Genomic DNA, 23,026 nt, shown 5'->3' on the forward strand with positions numbered 1-23,026 from the left:
TACAGAATATACCAGATGGAAAGAAAAGCCTTACTAGGGAGGGACATAACAAGAAAACCTTGTGGTCCTTCTCTGCTTCATTTTGCTTTATTCTACTCATTGAAGTGTATGCCTGTGTGCTTTGTTCTGCACTGCCACACACGTTTGGTGGTCTTTTCTCCTCAGATCTGGGTCAAATATTAGGCATGAGAGGTTACATCACAAGCTCACATTTTGCCAAGCCGCACCCATCAGGTGGCCGTTCTGCTGCTAATACAAACCTTTCACGAGCTTTAAGTCATCCATGACTTTTATCTTCCCCATGTTAGCGTTGATTGTTACACCTTACCTGGGGAAGTTTATGATTCTCTGGAACTGGCTGTTACTTCATAAAAAAAGGAACTCAACCTGAGTATCAAAACATTTGATGGATTAGATCTCAGATCTGGGAACTTGCAAACTTGGCTTCTTTCAATCAATTATATTTTAAAGTTAGATCTTTAATTCTGCTTTTTTTTTTCTAATGTCAAGAGCTGTTTTTTGATGAGTGACTTCTTGCTGTATGCATATGCTTTATAGGGTCGATTGGATTTTGTTTTCTTTATTGGGTCTTAAAGTGTTTTGTAACATGGTTTAAGAGTTTAATCTTTCTAATTTTTTCTCACATTTGGCATACATGAATTAAATTTCACTCACTTCTCTCCTCTGTTTGTGTCTACAGATGGATTCCAGCACCTCTGTTAACATCCTAAGGACAACAGACAGAACAGCATATTTCATCCAGTAACAGGTAGGAGTCTAAACCTCTAAAGAATCTGTACTCAACACCAACTGCAGCTTAATAAGTAGTCATGTTGTGGTTCAGTAATATTTTACTCCGATGTGTTAAAGTTCGGCCACAGCTGTCAGCCACTGAGTGGAAAATGTTGCCAGTCTTCAGACGACTGCCTCGGGACTACATCTTGTCCCTCTTTACAAAATACTTTTTTTTTTTTACAGCGTACACATGCATCACACAGCCTGGGTGACAGCAGTTTTTTCCAGTGCAGAAATGATCTAAGCTGTTTGATTCTCAGACAAGTGCAGTAAAGTGCAAAGCAGGTGTTGGCCTAGATGGAAAGACACACTTGAGTGTTTTATGTGTGTTTGCTGCTGGTTTTACAGAAGTTGAGATTATTTCAAGTCAAAAAGTCCTTCAAATATGCATGAGAGGTGAATTTAATCCATGCATATTCAGCTGGATTTGTCAAATTCTATGAAATTATGTAGTTGTAGTTATTCATACAAAAAGCTGTTACAAGACGGAATTAAGTCTCACAGAGAACAAAAAGCAGTAATAGGATTAACCAAACTTTTTTTTACTTTGACCTCCATGACCGTGCCATTTCTCAGAAAAGGGTCAGTGATAAGTTTGTTCTCAAGATCCAAATTGAACCTAAAGACGCATGAGAAACATCTGAAGGTATCCAAATTCATTTCCTTCAAGTTTTAATTTTTCACATGATGTATATTTTTTGGCTTTCAGAATTGCGAGAATTGAAGCCAAAGTGGAAGTGTTAAAAACTGCAGTTTCTCAAGTGTCCGCTTGAGGCTGGCTCCAGAAGTACCATCACCACATACACACCAATTCAAAGAGCCGATCTTTACTGCAGAAATAACATGTTTAAATCCTGGTACAAAAATGAGTGTAGTCTGGATAGCTAATGTCTCGAATGGCACACACTGTACGGAGGTGAATTGTTTTTCATAACTCAGCAATTTCGAAGATATTAAGATTACGAGTTTTCCATTATGAGAGGCACAGCCGACTTGATAGACAGGCGGGAACCAGCAGGGACACTGTAGTTGTCGGCGAGGAGGCTCAAAGCCCGCCTCTTTACCTCACACTAGCTCGGCAGCAGTAGGTTGACTGCAGCATATCCATATAGTTCCCACCGACAATCGACTTCAAACAGCGCTTCAAAAACAGAAGGGTGACGTCACGGATACTACGTCCATTATTTATACAGTTCAATGGTCACTACATAGATATGAAAATATCAACACTAGCTTGGCTGCAGCTAACACCTTGTTTTTATAATTGTTTATGCTAATAATTTTTTCTGATTCATCTGTAAAGGCATGACTGTAAAATCAAAAATGCTAAAAAGTAGCTCATCAATGTTTCCATGAGGAAAATCATGAAATCCCATCTTTTCCTCATGGAAACCTATGAACTCCTGATTTACCTTAATATAGTACACAAAGGGAGAAAATTAATCTGTGCATTTAAGAAGCAGCTGATGCTAGAAAGGTCCTCGCTTTGAAAACTGACAGCAATGATCATTGAGCTCTAAAAAAAGGGGAATTAATTCGTTTTTCAAGATTACTTTTGGGTTTTTCATGCTTCATTTAGTATTGAATAGAGTGGAACTGGCAGAGTGGGGAATGATAGGTCGCAAAGGGCCTGGATCAGATTGAACCCATGCCACAGCTGTGCTAAATCAGCATAACCACATTTTTGATAAATTCCTCATCTTTAATACTGAATACTACATTGTGCACTTATCTTACTGACTAAATAGTGGGCTGTGTGGTTGGCTATGAGGTCTATGTTTAGATTACCTGTTGATATCATAACAGTTAGTTTCCATCCTGATATCAGCAGCTGTTTTAACAGTGAATTCCTCTCCACACAGCTTCCCACCACTGTTTGATTCACTTCAGAAACAGCAGCTGAACTTGGTTGCTGCTGACTCACATGGGAAACAGTCCAACATTTCTTCTTTAACCTGAGATCAAAACGTATTTGATCCGCTGCTCCACGCATCAGAAACAAGTCACCCGGCTGCTTCTTTGTGTCCTGCCTTTTTAGTTTAGATTAGCACTCTGCACTGTGAAGCATGCCTGTGTGATCAACACTGTGTAGGATTACAATGCATGACTCTGTGAATGGATGCTGCTTCTCTCTGTGCCAGGCTCCGCTGACTGTATGCTAACCAGGGAACAGCTATGTGCTCTTTGTGTGTGTGAGTCTGCACATGTGTGTGTGTGTGTGTGTGTGTGTGTGTGTGGAAAAACCCAGTGAGGTCATGGCCACTTCTTTAGGGTTCTGGTTACATGTGTGTTGTCGATGCAGGGCAACTGACACTGGCTGTGTCTCTCCTTTGTTTTCCTCTATAATCTCTCACTCCTACTCTCCACCTCGCTTGTACACGTTACAAAATCACACATTTCATCTCAAGAGAAACAGTTTTAACTGCCATGTGTTGAGCCTCGATGCTCTGTGTCTCTGAAGTTTGAGGCTTGCTTGCTGTCTAAGTTGGCACCAGATGTGTATTACCACCATTTTAAAGCCTCCAGACTTGTAACAACCCTTTAAACTACCCAGAGCTGCTGTAATATACCAGCAGGATACCAATGTTACTTCCTACTTTTCAGTATTTTTTTACTCAACACTCACACACACAAAATACATTGTAAACAAGAACTGGCAGTGTAAATCAGTTTATTATATATATTTTTTAAAAACAAAATTTAAATAAAAATGTTGGATGTCAATACTAAGCATGTGCAAAGTTTCAAATTGTGAGGTACATATTTGTTGGAGTAATCCCAGGTTGAAGCTGCAAGGCTGCTCCGAACAGCTTGTTCAAAAAGTCACAAGAGAAATAAATGAGATCTGATCCAGATTTGCTTAAATCATGACATCATCAATTTGTGAATTTCCATAAAAGGGCATGACATGTAATACTTACCTGTTCTTTGTTGCTATGTTGGTATTTTTTGTTCCTTTCCAAACTTTCCGTCTCAGATAAAAAGAGAAACACTTACTTGATTCAATGACAACAACTTTATAGCATGGTAACAGTGGAGGAGGTTTCACTGGGGTGCTTTAAAGAGACCGTACCTGAAATAGAGCCTTTTCAAAGACTCCAATCTAAGACAAGTAAAGATGTTTTGGGCATTAAATCATATAAAGATATTTCAAAAGCTATCAGAGGGACAAATAAGTGAAAATGAGCATAATGCCCCCACTTTAAAGAATCTCATACCCACAGTAGTAACACTGTCTACATCATGGAGCTTAGTTATAATAGCTATCTGATAAAAAATACCTGAGGAGGCCTTGCAAAAGATGCATATTACTTTAACACTGCTTATTGTTTTGGACCCCATTAAAAACTCAAATCAACGATTTTTCCCGTTTTTTTATACTTATTGTGTCAATATTGTTCATACTAAGATACATTCTTACAGGTTCAAAGCTTTTTAACACAATGGTTTTGTTAGAAGTTTTGTGATGCTTCACCCATAAAAATCAGAATATAAGTTATATTCAAAAAAAAAGAAAAAGAAGGGTATAAAAATAATAAAAAACTAAAATTAAAATAAATAAATACAGAAATAACCAGAAAGAAGAGACAAAGGCTTTGATTTTTAAGTTACTTTTTCCATCCAGTAAAAGTTCTCTAATGTTTCTAACCACTTGTATACCTTTGGAGATTAAATTTTTTTCCAGTTCCTTGTAATTTGCTTGGGTGCTTTTATCATATTCAAACAAAGATATTTAAGATCTTACTCAAGTCATTAACCTTTGCAGTGGCCACAAACACACATTGACATGCACCCAGAGGCTCATTCGTGATCTAATTTTAAGCAATACAACAGCTCTTTATAAATAAGTCTTTATACATATAACTAAATAAATGTCTGTTCACTCAGCAGAGTAAGATGCTTTAGGGAACAGTCTTGACTGTAATATCTGCTGTGGAGAACACATCGCCTCTCCCTCGTTCAGGTCAGCTGATGTTTATTTTCTGGTTTCTAGTGAATGGATATCCACAAGAGGCAGAGTTAATTTAAGTAGACACAGTGGGAATGATGGAAAGATACTAAAGGAGGATACAGTCAACGGAGAAGACCTTTAGTAGGGCAGTAGATACAGATTTTATCAAACTGATTTGGTAATCATGGTTTATAAATGACCATGATATAACTAAAGAGCAGTCACATTATGCAGAGTCACAAACGGAATCAATCTTTGTCTGAACCCAAGATATTCACATTATTGATTACTTACAAGGTGAAGACAACCAGATATTGCTGCTTTAAAAGATGGACTGGTGTCTTTTGGGTGGATTTTCTTTTCCTGATGACTTTATAATGATATATTTTTTATTATAATATCAATCAAAAACACAGAACAGGATATCTAAAAGTCACAAAGTCATGAAAAATGTTAAAATTTAAGGAATTCAGTATTTGCCATTATTCCTAAGAAACATTTCAATGTAAAGTAAAGTTATGTTTGTTTTCTTTAGCATCAAAAGCAGTATAAGAACGAGTTAATGAGCTGTGGTTTCTTTCTTTCTTCCACTAATCTTCCTTACTCCTGTTTTTTGTTGAGTAACTTGACCTCACGTTAGCTTTTAATCAACAGGTTTAGATTTCATTGATAATAGAGGTAATATATCACTAAACAACCGTCTGCTGCAGCTACTACACTATATATCCACCACTAAACTGTGCTCTATCTGGAATTTCCTGTGTGTGTTGTGTTTTTGTTCCAAAACAGTATTTAGTTTTGAACCCCTGCAGCAGCTCCAAGAACTAATTGGCTTATTTGTGCTGATCAACACCCGTATGAAACTCTGCAGGTATATTATGGTCATATGGTCACTGTGACCTCCTGGGGCCCTTAAAGCAGAGCTGCAGAAGTTGTGGTATTAATGGTGGTAATAGTAGACGGCGATGTATGAGGCAGTTATTTTTGACCTGCTGAACAAATGGCTTTATTGTCCGGCCTCTAGGTGCATGAAATCACTTGATATGTTGGGGGTAATGTTATATAATACCCTCCAAGGGGCCACATGGCACTGTGAGTGTGTGTGTAAGTGTGTGTGTTGTTTTACATTTTCATGTGTGTTAGATTTTTTTATTTATTTCTCTGCCACATGAATATCAGACATGTTCACAGAGGCTGTATGAAGGTTAGGCAGTGGTGTTGCCTGAGGTAACGTCGTCCTTAGCATTATATTAGCGAGTCGAATCAATTCATGTTGTATTAACCTTTGAGCTAAAGGCTCCTTGCTGCGGTCAGCTGGCCAATTGGTCTGTAACACCAGCCACAGTCTGTACACCCCTCGGGACAAGTCTCTCCCTTCCTCTCTCTCTCTCTGTTATACACACAAGCATGTACAAGTACACACTTAATCCTCCTGAAATTTACGGATTTTGATGGGTTTATTGTCTTAGGATTTATTCCTGTGGCATTTGTTGGGAGAAATAGCCTTTCTCACCCTTAAGTCCAACCCGATGCTGCGGTTCGGAGGACTCGCATCTAGAACAGGCACCAGTGATGTTGTCTTTCAACATTTATTTATACTTACAGCAAATATACTTTTATTAGGAATGGCAGCATAAGCTCCACGCAAACATGGCAAGTTAATCCTGAAACCACAGATACTGAACATTTCCGAAACTTTGCACCTAAAGGAGCATCCATTTTTTTTTTCTGGTACAATACGTAACAATTTTATCACAGTATTTCAATGAAATCTCTTCAGTAGAATTATTTTTTTAAGCTATCTCTGTGAAAAGAAAAAAAGGAGCATCAAAATCAAAAAGTTGTCGCTATTTCACATGTCCCAATCAGACTGCATCAAAGGAAATATTGTCCTTCTAGCATTTGCTTTATGAGGGATAAGTAAGTTTGGGGTTTTTTTCACATCAAAAAATCTGACGCATTGTATATGTACACTGGCATTTAAAGGGTTAAAATTAAGAACATGAATAAATAGTTTCTATCAATGAACAGGACTGAAGCCGCTGAAAGGAAAAGAAGAAGTCTAAAAGTAGCTGCTGCTATATATTCCAGCATGCTTTACGTAGTGAAGAGGGCACTTTCTTCTTCGAGTGCAATGTTCTTTGTAAAATATATCTCTAAAAGTGTTATACTGTATTAGTCACACTGGTGTAATGGATGCAGCTCACTTGTTACTTGACCAAAAATGCATTAAAAGTGTGGGTTGATGATTACTTTTATCAAGGCTCATGGGTTTGGGAAAATCCAACAGAACTTGCATCCAAAGGAGCCTCAAAAAACAAAATTATTTCATAGGATAACAGCATGAAGTCAGGAGGAGTTGTAGGCTTCTGAAAATTAATATTGAAACCAAAGATACTGGATATTCAGACCTTTTATTATTGAGCTTCAAGACATTCTGACCACCCCTACTCATTCAGTGTGTGCCTCAAAAAATTTGACATTTTCTTCAAGACTTTTAGTTCTGATTTGCTCAAGTAGCTCTCTCGGGAATACTCATCATCCTGCACAGAGGCGATGTGATGTCTGATATCTGATAAAAGGCCGATACCAGCTCAATAAATCAGTCTGGCCCTGATCATGTTGTTGTTTCTGAACCAGACTCTTCTCTGTATTTCGATCTGGTCTGACCTGAAGCTCAGTGGAGAGTAATGGACGGCTCACATTCACTCCACATCACAGAGGGGACCAACGCTGACCTCGGATCAGATAGCCTGTTGTTAGCTCAGATGTAAGAGGATCCCCTCCCATCTGGATGGACTCTTGGCTTTACATCTGACCATGTGAGTGAGTGAGTGAGTGTGTGTGTATGTGTGTGTGTGTGTGTGTCACAGGATGAATGCTCTCAAGTGACGTTTACAGATTCAAGTTAATTTCAACAACTGGTGGAAGTGTAGTAGAAGAGAGACACAATGCATGTTTATTTAATGTGAGTCTGACTGTGGGTGTGTACACATGTCTGGGTGTTTTGTGCTTGTGTGTGTGTGTGTCTGTTTGTGTATAGATGTACAGATTTATCAGAGACGCCCCTTTTAGAGACGTACACACAGACGGGGCAGAAATCTATAGCAGAGAGCAGAGGTGAGAAGAGTTGTGTAGAAGTTGAGGATGTTTTTCAGTTAACTGTATAAATCACAGTTGTGCTGGGTTACATGGGTTTGAGATTGCATCAGCAGACTAGATGCAAAATGATATGTGTGCAGAGGTTTATTAGCCTGCAGGCTTTCATTTGTATCCACACTTTCGTTCTTTATCAGAGTTACAAGCCTGGATGCAACAAGTCTATTTCTATTTTATTTTTTCGATTTCAAAAACAACACTTGTTTAACAAAAATATACTGCTAACATACCTTGAAGGTATCTTGGATTTATCATCTGTCAAATATGTTACTAATTTGAAACATGCCAAATAACACATTTCCCGTCTTCCCTCAGTAAACTTTGTGTTTTTTTTTGTTTTCATTTCAAAAAGTTCATCTATATACGGTGTGCGTGATTTCTGTTTGTATGACGTATAAACAGACTTATGTGTCTCAGTATCAGTAGGTTTGTTTTGCATTGTGTTGATGTCTGGAATATTTGTCTGTGTGTATTTACTTGCACATTTTGTGTGTGTGTGTGTGTGTGTGTGTGTGTGTGTGTGTGTGTGTGTGTGTGTGTGTGTGTGTGTGTGTGTGTGTGTGTGTGTGTGGTGTGTGTGTGTGTGTGTGTGTGTTTCCTTCCTGACCAGAGTGCAGAGCATGTGCAGGAATGTTAATGTCTTCTTCCTTTGTTGTCCGTGCAGACAGCCGAGTGTGACTGTGCATATTCATGAAGCCACTTTCCTGGAACACGTTGACTTTTACCAGGAGAAGAAAAGAGATAAAAAAAGACAGAGAGAATTAAAATGAGGCAGAAATGGTAGAGTCAGAGAGGTTCACTTTATTATTATAAGTAAATAAATCCATTTACCTTTCGATTTATTAGTCTGCATATACATGCATGTATGTAAATCATCCGATTTGACAAAAAGTTAATTTCATTGAGATCTATGAGACAAAGTTGAACAAAGTTAAATCCTCTGGCTGTCAGCCAGCTCCAGATCTGTTAAGCTGACTATAAATAATCTCCATGTGAACCTGTCATGTGGCTCAGCAATTCGTCATTAAATCTGTTTAAACTTCTGAACTCTGCACTCGGTACTTTTCTTCATTTAGCGGTACATTGCTGTAAAAGGTCACGAGTCAACTATAACACTCGATAAAATGATTGATATTGTGTAGCCAATCAAGACGTTTCTCATGAAATGTCTTTCATTGTGATCCATATGCAGACACTGTGCTCCTTGTTCCAGCTGTGGCTGGTCTGCTGCGTGTCTCAATTAAAATTTCCTGTGTCCCCCAAAATAACTTTGATGTTACTCAATAAACAAACAAAAATATTTTGATCCAAAGCTATTTGGGTTAAGCTCTTGTGATTTTGCAACATAGCTGTGTAGAGACCAAAAACACTGTGAAAGTTTCATGTCAAAGGAACACAGTGCTTTCTGTGAGTGGAAAGACCTAGTATCTTCAAATGCTTCAAACAAGGCCTATCCTCAAAAGCTGTCATCACTTTCTAAACTGCATGTAATAAAATGTAATTATTTCATGTACCAGCTAACAATGTCATCACAGTCAGGAGGGAATACTTGACTTTCTGTCACATGACTAAATAATGCTCTGCTTATTTAAACAGACTTATGCAAACATCTCTTACAGTCAGTCGACATACATTTTCTGAAGGTACATTTTCATAGGATTGAAAACAACTGATGATAAACTTTACAATCAAACAGCTTTTCTGTGCTAAACTTCCAAAATTCAGCTGACCCACTAATTTATATGGTCTTCAATGAATCCTTTGTTTTACAATTGAAAGAAGTTATTGAACTGAATTATCTGCCTTTGCCCATAGTTGAAACATATTGACTTCCTTCTATATCCAGAAGAAAACACAGTTAAATAATGTGTGTGTGGTTTTGCTAACTTAAATCAAACAGTCGTGTGTCTTCAGGGTAAACTGAGGCTTCAGTAAGATAGCACATGTTTACTCTTGTTTTTATCAGCAGGGAAGCTTTCGCAGCAGATAGTAGTTTATTTGCAGCTTCCAATATCCCCACTTCTATCAGAGTTTATCAGTGTTTCAGTCACCAAGCCACCACTGTTTTCATGACTCACTGTTTGCAGAGCTGAATCATTATAATGTACACGCATCATCAGGGCTGATTAGTATTTGTGCAGAGACTGAACGATGGACCCTAGAGCAACAGTTATGATGCATTAGCATTTGTCTGTCTGATCTGGTGTTGTGTTTCTATGTGAGTCAGTGTCAGTGTATTGTGGGTTGTGATGATAAAGGTATCTGTGTGACTGCATGTGATAAGTGTCATTAAAGATAAAGAGGGAGATCCCTTTGAGTGAGCTGCTGTGTTGAGCAGCTTTATCAGCGGTGGAAATGTGGAGAATGTGTTTGATGTGAAGGAGAGCAGGAGTGAGTGTATTTATGTGAGAGGGAGAGTGATGAGAGATGGGGGAGCCTGGGCTGCAAAGTGCAAAGGATTATGAAATATTTTGTTTTGGGATCTGTAAGAATGACACCTTTTTCTTGTCGAAAATATCTGCTGGATAAGGGTTTTTGAGCTGGAAGCCGCCCAGTATGACTAGTTCTGCTGGTGGATGTTAAAGGCTGTACTGTAGATGCTTCACTGAAGATCATTCCCATTGTAACTTTTTCTTGTAAACATTTTGCAAGTTGTTTAATCAAACTTAACATTCCTGATGGGTTACACATTCAGAAACATGATAAGATATGAAACTACAAGTCCGCTGATCCATGCAACAAAGTAAATAATTTGGTCTTGCAGGAGCATGACCATTATTACACTTTGGAGCCCAGTACAGAAAAGACCAACTTTAGGTCCACATCAGCATTAAAAATATAGTAGATCGACAACAACAACAACAACAACAACAACAACAAATCCAACAGGAGTCTGCATATGGTGGCAAAACAAATGGGCTTCCTGAAAGCTAAGCAAAGCTCAGAGATATTAATGAACACAATTTACACTTACACATATATCACTGTTTGTTATGACTTTAAAAAAACAAAAGCTCTGACATGGTAAAACTGGCCTCATCTGCAGCAGGTGATAGCTTAGTTTCCGTACTGGTACACTGCACTTTCTTGAAAAACAGGCCAAGCCAGGCAAGACCCCCTGTGGGTACATCATGCAACCCATGCAAAAACTGTTCCATTAGTGTGGGCTGAGATGGTGCCACCATGGTTAAATTTTTTAATTTCCCACAATCTAATTATAAAGTGGACATTAAATTCTGGAGCAGGACATGGGAGGTTGGAACATGTACGGAGATAAAAAAAGCATGTAAATAGATCTTTTCTCTTGGAACTGTGTCCTGATACTACTCCAAAATTACAATATCATTGTAATCATCCCAAACATCTAATTCTGAATAAGATGTTTTTAATAAAAATAATAGATATCAAAAGACATAACCAATAGATGTCCATGATAGGCCAACATCAGCCCCGGATCTGTGCTTCCCAGATTTGGAATCACAGGTCCAACCGATTCCTTATTCCAGCTCTACTTTCTAACTTCTTTGCAGGAGTACTTCAGAAGTGTCTCAACTGGCATCACAAAAGACATACCAACACTTTCATGCACACATGGCATAGCTGAATTTAGTGAAACAGTTAAAGTTTGGATTCTTTGAGGCACCAAATCTACTTGTTATCCCTAGAAAGATCATAGTTTGGATTTTTTTTTTTAAGTTACAACCTTTGGTTCTACACAGAACTCAAACACTGCTAACCTGGATGATCAAGTTGTGTTTACTTGACCCATTCTAATACACTAACATCACCAATTGCTATTTATAATAAATCTTAGCATTTCTGCCTTTATCTTTGTCTTCATAATCATTGCAACCACAAAAGTCATCACCTAACTGAAGGTTGTTGCTTGTTTTAAAGATGACCTAAATAGTCAATCTTTTGGTTTTATTTTCAATCAGATGTTCTTCTTGCTCTGTTGATCTCTACCTCACACTCAGCTCAGTATGATATGTATAAGTGGCTGCATGTGATGAGCAGTTCTCTCTCTGCAAATCAGTGCCTGCCCTCCAGACCTAAGGACGTCTTCTACAACTGGTCATGACCTCTGACCCCCCCCTGCATGGGAAGGCACTGTGAAAAAAATGAATTCACCCTGAGGGGGCAATAAACGTGTAGATCAGCAGCTCGTTCCGAGCATGACAGAGAGGAATGTTTTCAGACGAGTTAAGTGTCAGGATTATGAAAGATCTTTGACGTCACACTCTCACCCAGCATAAAGGAAGACTTCCTCTTCATCTGAATTATGATGCACAGAAGCTAACAGAATGCAAAGTTTAGATTCTGTCAATCAAAATAGTGCACATTTCCTTGTCTCAGTTTATTTCAAATTAATGCAAAATCCATCAGATATGTACCTTTTTTCTTTTTCTTACAATCCTAAAAAGCAGAATTTTTCCAGCATAGAATCATTCTTGCAGTTGAAATGTCTCCTGAGTAGCGAGTGTGCTGGTGTGTTGTGTTAAGCTGCAAAAAGCAGACCGTGTTAGAGACAGGAAACAGAGATAAGAATGTCAATAGGTGCCTGAGTGGGTCTCTTAGCTGTGCCTTTGTTCTCTGTGCCGCAGACAGAGGATTTACTGTCATCAGTCAAACCGGACAGCACACCTGGTGTCTCCTCTCTGACACACAGGCATGCACATTTATCTGTGTGTGTGTGTGTGCGTGCGCGTGCGTTCACATGCACATGCGCGCGTGCATGCGTGTGGTGTGCGTGTTGTGTGTGTGTCTGTCTGTGTGTAGGCTTGTTTTTTTGTGTAGGTGTGTGTGTAGGTGTGCACAATGAATGAATTGTCCAACAGCTTCAGGTGAATTGCAACAGCGAGCATGAGTAAGGAATGACAGAGACACCTGGAATGTTTATGTAATGTTTCTGTGTGTGAGTTATGTAAACACTGTATTAGTTTGTGTGTGTGTTATCTTTTATGAGCTCGCACATCTCATAAATCTTTGGGAGGAAGACAAGGAGACAAATTATGAATCTGCAAATGCATCAACGCACAACTGATGCTTGTGATTGATGTTAAACAGATGTTTGTTTACATTGACTGAAGCTCTCCTGGAATCATTAAGACTCCTCTGTTGAGACGCTCCTGTCTCAGTTCACCTGTAAAAGTAGATGCATTCATGTGCTTTGTATTATTTGGGTTTGCCTTGTTTGATCTAATGTGTATGTCTTGTGTCTGACCTTTCCGTAAAGTCACCCCTCACTCTTCAAGGATCTCTTCTGTAAAAGTTATTCCTGTATCCTCTCTCAATCAGAAAGTGTGTCCTCTTTTATTTGTTGTCTCTTTTACAAATCACTGACCCAAACAGCTATTTAGGGGCATACAGGGCTGGTGTGCAGAGTGAGACATAGTACTGATGTCAAGTTGAAGTGCTGAAAAAACTCTTAAAAGAGTCCTACATAAAAAAAAAAAAGATGTCTTTAAAGTGTATGCTATATTTAAGCAGCTGCAGAGCATCTTTCTGGTGACCTCGTCTGCAGCAATTCATAGCCTCTGTGTCGGAACTCTGGCCAGCTACACCTACCAGAAGCTGTGGGAATATATAGTACACTCACTACTGATAAGTACTTCATACAACACAACTTTAAAAAATCATCCAATTGTTTAAGTTGCATGCTTTGTGTGCAGAAGCTGCAGTACAAAGCAGGCAGCCTGTGGTCAAATCCAGTCCCCACTCTCTCTTCCTCTTCTACTCTATCTACTGTTCTGTCTCTCAATAGAGGTATGAAAAGCCTGGAATATAATCTTTAAGAAGATTAAAAAAAAAACTTGAACTGTCCCTTTACTGTTGTATGTTTTCTTCACATATAATAGAAAAGTCTGACGTATACTGACTTGAGTTTACCTTTTAGCCTTAGAGGTCTACAGAATGGAGCAGCTGCCAGCAACAAACAAGCATTCATGTGAGCATTTTAACCATAAAAGAGGTTAAATAACAGGGATGCCCCGATCAGCTTTTTAGGCCCCCGATCCCATTTTTTTCAGCTGTACACTGTTTATTTTTTCCTTTAACAAAACTAAGTAATGAAATAAATTACAAAGATATTTCTTATGTTTATTTCACTTAACTTAATCCAGCTAGCATTGTTGTAAAACTCATAATCTGTTTTACAAACTCTGCTGTATGAGACCCATGAAACTGCTGTCTGAGTCTGCTCTGAACGCAACTCTCACGAGCTGCGTGCATGATTCCCAATGGCAGCGTCCGGCTGCGAGACGGAGAACGCAAATATTGGGAGTAACAGCAAGATCGAGCTGTGTCTGGCAGTGCACATGTGAGTTCTACAACAACATTTAAATCATGGCTTTAGTTCTACATCAATGTCCCATTTATTATTTACTCGTTATATATACACAGTTAAACAAACTCAGAACGCTCAATTACACTCTGCGGCAAATTGTGTTCAGTGACAGCAGACGTAAATGATGGGATGAGATGATCGGCTCAAATGCTGATCACTGATCATTTAAAAAACGTCCAGATTAGCTCCGATCCGATAGCTGAGATCAGGATCTGGACATTGCTATTAAATATATTGTGTATGATTTAAAAATACAGCTTTCCACTAACTGTAGCCTCAGCTGACTATGCATTACAAATAACAACACTTGTAAACATAAACCTGTTCTTAAGCATATATCAGCATAAAGCTTGAAGCAGTTTTGTAAATCTACTCAGACTGTTGTACCTGTTATCTCATGACAACTGTTTTGATTAAATTAAAAGAAAACTCTAGACATTTGTGCAACTGTCAAAAGTGAATCTTTGAGTTTGAAATAACTCATTTAAACATTTCTTCAACTTGTTTGAACAAAAAATATGTTACATTGCTGGCATGTTTTGCATCCTTTGCCTACAAACTTCACTTTGTGACCAGAGAAAAAGTTACCATAGGTGTGTTTCCCTCATGTAAGAGTATCTGAGCATGGATTAAGCGAAAATCAAATCATCTATCCCTAAGAGAAAGGTCTCACAAAGACTCGGAGCCAGAGATCTACCAGAAACACGTGACCATGATTTACGTGTCCTCAGTTAACCTCTTATACATGTGAACACCTTCAAAATGTTCACACTCAAGAGGGTCATCCTCATCCAGCTATCCTTGTGACACCCACCCACCCACCCCCCTAACCACACACACACACACACACACACTCTCACACACACAAACCAATGCACTCTTGAACCTGTCGACAGCCACACACAACCATTTACACTTGAACACACAAGTATGCACCAACAGAGCAACACCATAAATATAGAAAATAGTTTGGCGACAGTTGTAGGCAGGCAGTTCTGCACATTTGCACACGCACACACACACACACACACACACACACACACACACACACACACACACACACACACACACACACAAACCTAGGTCTGGCCAGCTGTTCGGAGAAGACGAGAGGTTTTGAATGGGAGTGACAGCTGTGGATTCCTCAGGATGAAGTGGGGTGTAAAAGAGATAGAGAAAGGGGAGATAAGTTATAAGTTATATGAAAGGAATGAGAGCGAGGGAGAGAGCCAAGGAGAAATTAAATGGTTTGTTTTTATTTAATAAAAGGAGATTAAAATGAATTTAATCTGAGAGAAAGGAGGGAACAGAGTTGGAGACAGCTAGACTAAGTTTTGTTGGGAGCATAAGAAAACGCTGCTGGACCTTCTGTACTGTAAGTGATTTTTATGATATGCTGTTGATTTAGTAAGCATTGAGTTTTAATTAATGGTATGCATGCAAAGTGTTGTGGGATTATCTTGATTATAACCCATCAATGTGAGATTAAAGTGCTTTAGTGTCCAGCTGTTTGTTTACTACACTGGATGTGAAAAGACAAACATGGCCAGGAGAACATGCTCTTAGAAAACAACAAAGAGACTTTCCAACTAAACTGTCGGAGAGATAAAGGGTGCAATTTATCACTTTGTTCATAACATCACAAATTTCAATCTACTGAATCATAATCCCCGTATCGTGATCCCTGTCATAGATTCTTGTCCAAACACGGCCCTAATCACTACAAAGTCTAACCTGGAATCTGAACTTGATTTAGCAACATTTGGGGAATCTAATCAAGCAATCTGTAGTTCTCGTGTTTTATTTGATGTTCAGTTTGACATCCACAGGTTCAGTTGATACCCAGAGTCCTGGAGAGCTCCTACAGTAAAGAGCATGTGATCCTAACTGTCAGTAGCAGACTATTCATAGAGATCCTGTGTTGCACAAGGCTGATTTAGCAACACTAGATGTTTTTTAGAGAATCCTCCCTCACCTTCTGCCTCCTTTTTAATTTGCGTAATAATCTCCTCTAAAGTGATAAATGTGTTCTGTTCTTTGCTGAACACTTGATTGCTCAAACAGCAGGGAATTAATCATACCAAATTGACCTTCAGTAAACTGAAGTTTGCTTTTGGTTATCACAAAGTGATGAGCTTACACTTCAGCTTAAACTTCACTAAACAGATAAGAGGAAAAGATAAACTGTCACATTAACACAGCCAGTGGATAGACAGAAATCTTCATAGAAACACTGCTACACTTCTCCTGGAGTAAAGGGTAACAATCAGCTGAGATGACCCAAATTGTGAACAAGTTTAACTTTTAAAGGCTTTTAAGCAATAATGATTAAAGACCATAGATACACTTTGTTTGCACCCAGCTTTTAGGAATCTTTTCACAGTTTGGGAGATAGATTGAAGATGAGATTTCTTCTAATGCCCAAAAGAAGACAGTAAATGTGTCTTTAACACAAGACTGGAGGCAGGGAAACACCATGGAATTGCTTTGTCCAAAAATAAAACTGGAGGTGCATCATTCAGAAAGTTGTACTCTTAGTTTTGCAATCTTGTACATTTAATCTTGTTTCTGTAAACTCAATAGTGTGCTTTATGTATTTGCATGCATGTGCGAGCACAACACAAGTTTGCTGTGTGTAATCTCTGTGTCACAACTGTGCAGCCACTTTAGGATCGAGCAATGCATTAGCTACTTTAGCTTGGAGGTTTAATGCCTGGCTTATTTCCAAAATTCTTAATGCAGGCATCTTACAGTACATCCAGTCCCTCTTTGCTTGTTTAATAGTTCATCGTTTGTTATGTTATGGGTGCTCTTTGGCTTTTTTCCAGTCTTTATGCTAGGCTAAGCTAACCAAGTCCTTAAAGTACACAATCAGATGTAACAGGTTGTTGTATTTTTAAGCACGACACATTAAGTTCATTGAAGTTTATCAAAGTTATCTTTGGTTAAACATAAATGAGTCAGGTCTATTCAGTCCCACAAACAATTTTAATAGATGAAACAAAATTTAACCGACCTGTCAATAGCTTACATAGTAGTTTTCCATGCTCCTGTCGAGGGTGTGTGTGTGAGTGTTTAGTACATTAGTGTGTTGCCTTCAGGGCCACTGTTAGTCATTAATCTGGTTTGTTAATGGATGTCAAGGCCCTCAGCTCTGTACTGGAGCCACACTGAGAGAGAGGAAGAGGAACACTGATTTGGGAGTGTTTTTGTGAGCGAGAGAGAGAGAGAGAGAGAGAGGAGAGAGAGAGAGAGCCTTGATTGTTTTGGTTTTACTTTCCGAGTTTGCACTCCAGGGGGACACTTCACTGCTGCAGGGCTCAAGGGCACTGAGGCAGCAGTGTCACAGCAGCAGCAAGGGGAGGAGGGGGGGAGGAAATGGAAGTCTAAACTCAGCTCTGAAACAGGAAGCCACCCTGCTTCTCTCATTGTTGTTTTTTTATAGACTCAACTTCCTGCCGGCCCTGCTGCCCCCGTTACCGTGGTGACAATCCCTGTTGTTTATGGGATGGATCGTAAAGGTCCTGCAGGGGAAAAAGCTGATGGTCATCACTGACAGTTGGTCAATTTTGTGGTTTAAGTGAAGCTGACACATTTGTATTGTGCAACAGGGAGCTCAAAGTGTAAATGCTTCTGCTGTTAGAGAGAAGTGACAAACGCTTCATTTCACTCCTGACTTCAGTCCGTTTGTTTTTTAGTTTCAGGTGAGATTTGACACACCTAGTTTGATTTAACCTCAAATGTAGTTTAGTAGCCATTAATAGCTCCTCTCTTTGTCCTCAGTCTCCTTGTGCTCTGCAGAAAACACTCCCATGCTCTCAGGCTATAGGTACCACCTCTTCTATGTGAATGAAATGATGAAATGAACAGTTTGGTGCCGGACAGCGTCAACAGACTGAGATAGAGAGAGAGAGAGAGAGAGAGAGAGAGAGAGAGAGAGAGAGGGAGAGAGAGGGGGGGAGGGAGGGAGGAGAAGAAAGAGAAGGAGTTAAAGAAAAGAGGATGTGGCTGGCTGTAAAAGATGACTGGAGGGGAGTGGAGCTCTCTGTCTAATTATAGATCCTGCTGTGAGCTGGCTGAGGCAGAAGTGCTACTGGGGTTTTCAACACAGCCGGATATTTACAACACAAATACGGGTATGTGTTTTTGACTTTATTTATCGCGTACTTCTTTTGTCTGCGTGTCAAGTTTTGACTCTTTCAAGTTCCCTTGCACACGTTTATCTGGAGGGAAGGAGTGGAAACCTGTTCTGTAAAACTTCTTAGACTGGAAGCCTACTGTGGTGTGTGTTTGTGTGTGTGAAGCTCTGATGGTTGAGTCTCATCACTGGAACGTGGAGTTCAGAGAGAGAGAGAGAGAGAGAGAGAGGAGAAGAAAAATACAGAGGGAGATTTTCTTTCTTCTGTTAATCCTCCTGTGTCCCTCTGTTCTGTGTAACTTTCCTTCTCCTGCTAATGCTACTACACTTGTTCTAACACCAACAACACCATGCAAGAGATGTCCAGTGATTGTGTGTGTGTGTTTCTGTGTGTTCTTCTCAGGGTTTGTGAGAGTCTGCTGACCTTACAGACAGCGGTGCTGGATGTTTATGGAAACTTAGTTAGGACTTAGGAAACTGGACCCTTGCTGCATTATACATCAACCTTCCCCTGTTACTGTCAGACACACACATACACACACACACAAACATTAGCACAATACAACCATAGTCCATTGTGTCTCTCATGCACGCCAATGCACATACACACAAGACATACAACTTTTAATGTGAGTAAGAATATGCAGCACTCGCTCACATGGTCTGTGTGTGATTGAAGGTCTTTCCTCTTTTGTTGATCATTGAGGATTTTGGGTTTGTTATTCGACAGGCTTGTTCCTTCAGGAGAATGCTTTACATTATTATGAAGGTGAATGTGGTGTGAGCCAAATTGGATCATAATAACAACAATGCATAATCATGTTTAAAGAGTTCAGTTAATGTCCAATAGAGAACACTTCTGTAAATCAAGTGAAGTCTTTTCAATAACAAACAGACTCTGTTGTTTGGATCCCTGTGCACCTCTGCTTTGTGAAACTGGAGGCAGTATTTGTTAACAGTTTGGAGGAGGGTTAAAAATGCACTTTCAGCAAAAAGTCCAAGGTTTGTTTTAGCAAATCAGGAAGTGAAGAATTGTAAAGTTTGCATAACGTACAACTGTATTTTAAATTTGGTACCAGTTAATTCTGTGATTTTATTTCACCACCGATTTAGTTAGCAGAACTCCTGCTCGGCAACGAGAATACAAATCAGTGCAAAAACAATACAAGATTTAAAATAATCCCAGTGAAATGTCATGTCATTTGGACAAAGAAGCCATTGACATGCCACTGATAACTGAAGGCAATGAAACTAAAGTTTGAGCTTTAGTTATGTTACGGACTGCCTAAGTAGAGGTAGGAGTGAGGCCCATTTGTGTCACAGTTGCGGCAACCAGGAGACAGACGAGGTGCTGCTATTAGCGGGCACTGACAGTGTCCATCACAATCTTTACGCCGGTGTTTCTGTGTTGCAGCGTGGCGTGTGTTTACATTTTGCAGCCATGCTCAGTCTCGAAATACGTGTGTAGTAGTGTGAGATTCATAAACGGAGAAAAACGCTGCGACTGTCCCTAGTGTTTTCTTCCTCTTGTGCTATGTAATGTAGTTAGCATTCTTCTTCTTCTGTCAATGCGGTTAGCAAACATCTTTAAGACACTCTTTAGCCAACGTCTGGCGGGAATTCCGTATTACAACCAGGCACCAGGGAAAATTATGAAAAATGTTACTTTTAAAATGACAAAATATTTCCATTATGTCTTCGATTTGTACCAAGTGAATGAATATTCGGATATTCCAAAATCATTACCCATCCCTGATATATACATATATATACAGCCCTATCATGAATATTGACACAAAACAAGATTGAAGGAACGGACTGGTTCTCAGTATTGGAAATTGACTGATATGTCAGCGACCTCTTCGTATCCCAGCAGCAGCTCATCACATCAATTAGGTGACGTCATATGATGTTGACCAAGCACCTTTCATGGGTGGCATCTCAGGAAAAGGGTGCGTTCAACAGTGTCAGACAAACCAGGGACAACTGAACCCAATCCCAATTTCCCACATGAGAACCAGTCAAAGCACAGTAAAGAAAGGAAAAGAAGAGGAGGCTTAAGGTACCCATTTATCCTAACAGTTATAATTATGAAGTGATGGACACTATCAGTCATTGCCTTAAGATAGATTTGATACATAAACTCAAGATTAGTACAGATGTTTGCCAGAAAAATCTTAAATCGAGCGTTGGGACATAACTTTTCTGCAAAAACATTTGAGTGCATGTGATAAAATAATTAAACATTATACTACTGCAGCTCAAAAACTATGTTGTTGAGCTTTGTTTTTTCAAAAAAACTTGAAATAAGTTGGATGACTTGAGATGAAATATTCCAAAAGGTTGATGTTTTGTTCTTTTTTTTAGGATTAGGCCACAATTATCAATATTGAAACCGAAAATTCTTGAAACATTAGTTTGAGCCTAGGAAACATAATTATTTCACCGTATTCAATAACAGATGAACTATTGAACTTTTTCACGATATTCTAATTCCTCGAGGTGCATCAGTGTATATATCCAGACCCGTTGTTCCTGCTTCAGTTTGCACTTTCCTTTTTGTTTATCAGAAGATCAGGCCTCTCCTCTTGCTTCAGAAAAAACAGACTTGAACCTGCAGCTCTGACCCTGCACTTGTTTTCGTGCTGAATGACATGCTGCAAATTTGAATCAACAATTCTTTGAAATGAATACTCATGCATGCAAACAAACACACACATTGTTACAAGTTTGAGCAATCATTTCTGTATTGGCGTTACCAGGAAACAAATCACACGTGCATTTTTTATTAGAGGGTATAAAGGAAGAGATAAGAAGAAGACAGGTGACAGGTTGTTGTTGCAGTTTATGTTATGCAAAACAACTTTTCAGCACACATGCTCACGTTAGTGTTTACACAGCTCAGGAGGAAGCATTGTCAGGCTTGAGGGAAAGGAATGAAGGGAGTGAGAGAGACTGGGTCATGTGGAGACAGTTGACTTTTCCTAGCAGTGTCAGGTTGTCCTGTCACTCCTCCTACTCGACATTTTTTCCTCCTTTACTCACTCCATATTCCCATCTTTCTTTTCTTTATTGCAATTCTCTTTTTTCTCTGCATTTCCTCTCTAACACTTCTCTCTCAGTTAAGCACCTTAATTTGCATCCAAGTCTTTTTCTGTACTAGCGGCTTCACAGACACCCTGAAGTAATGACATCTTTACCTCCTGAAAGTAGCTGTGGCTTCAAAAAAGCTGCAGTGTGATTTAGACACACTCACACAGTACAGTTAAAACAGGAGAAGGCGGTTGCATCTATATTTGGATGTGTGACAAGACAAAGTGGCGGCGTCTGCTTAGTTGATTGTTGACTTTGTACGGCCTGAGTATCACAAGTGGAACTCTGCTGGCTGTCAGCTCGCCTCCAGTGTGCAAACCACAACTGGACTTAGCACTGCTGAAGAACTCTCTTGCATCTCTACTTCCTTATCAATATATATATATATATATATATATATATATATATATATATATATATATATATATATATATATATATATATATATATATATATTTTTTTTTTTTAAATTTATTTTATGTTATTTTGTTTGTTTTTTTGGGGTTTTTTTTAATTTTTATTTTGTACTTATTTTTTTTATCTTATTTTGTACTTATTGTACTTATTTTGTACTTATTGAAACTTCTTTCTTGATTGTACTTATGTCTGGGTTGCTGTAACAACTGAATTTCCCCCCCGGGGGATCAATAAAGTAATATCTTATCTTATCTTATCTCCACTTTAATGTCCTTTTAAGCATTTTGTCTCCCTTTATTCCTCCTACTTTACAGAATCAACATGTGTCCACTCTACAAGAGGAGTGTAATTGTAGTGAGGGACGGAGGAAAAGCTTAAAGAGAGGCAAACCTTTGTGTAACCTGGTCTTACCTGTAAAACCAGTCCTGACTGAGCTGAGTACCAGTTCAGAATGAAAGAACAGAAAGGGGAGGAATCAGGAGGAAGGGATTAACTAAATGCCAGGCCCTGGGACAGATAATTAGTTTCATTTCAAATAGCTTCATGAGCAATACATGTGGTTGCCAAAACAGTTTACATAGCATGCTGTAATTAACCTAGAAAGCACAGGTGCAACATGTAGGTTTGTAGGTTTGATGTTACGAGAATACAGTACAGCCTTTGTTGGCTTCATAACAGGGATGGGTCGTGATTTTCAAATTTTCATTCATTTGAATATAAGAAGAGGAATGCTCATCACATAGAAGAAAACATTGGTGCCAGTTGTTGGAAATGGGGGTGTGAGATTAAGAACTGGATAAAAATGCATTAAAAGCTGTAAAATATCAAAAAGCATGCCACGCTGCTGAGACAGCCGCTCAATTATGCCAGTGCAAGCTTCACACAGCGGTAATGTTTGTTGTCCTATAACAGGTGTGAGTTTTGTTTTCTACACACACTTGTGTATCCAGAGAGTTTTTAATTCTGTATGGGACAGCACGTCCCTAATCTAACTAATCTGTCAGATAAACCAGCTCATTCCCAACGGTCCTTATAACCAGACAGACTGTACTGTAATGGATCGTTGGTGATTTCCATAATGACACCTTGACATTTACTCAGAGACACCTACACACATGCCCCCCAC

General features: G+C 39.0%; 1 protein-coding gene across 2 annotated transcripts in view; it reads left to right on the forward strand.

Annotated features, from left to right (window-relative positions):
- Positions 1-696: 696 nt before the first annotated feature.
- Positions 697-23,026, forward strand: part of hdac7a (histone deacetylase 7a) — a 52,076-nt gene continuing 29,746 nt past the window's right edge. Inside the window, exon 1 of one of the 2 annotated variants that reach the window (XM_034696407.1) lies at positions 697-769. The gene's annotated coding sequence lies outside the window, so the exon portion shown is untranslated. Of the gene's footprint in view, positions 770-18,301; positions 18,389-23,026 lie in introns of those variants that run through there. The other variant, XM_034696408.1, reaches the window with a different exon arrangement.

This window comes from Notolabrus celidotus, chromosome 11 (assembly GCF_009762535.1).
Source record: "Notolabrus celidotus isolate fNotCel1 chromosome 11, fNotCel1.pri, whole genome shotgun sequence".
NCBI lineage: Eukaryota > Metazoa > Chordata > Actinopteri > Labriformes > Labridae > Notolabrus > Notolabrus celidotus.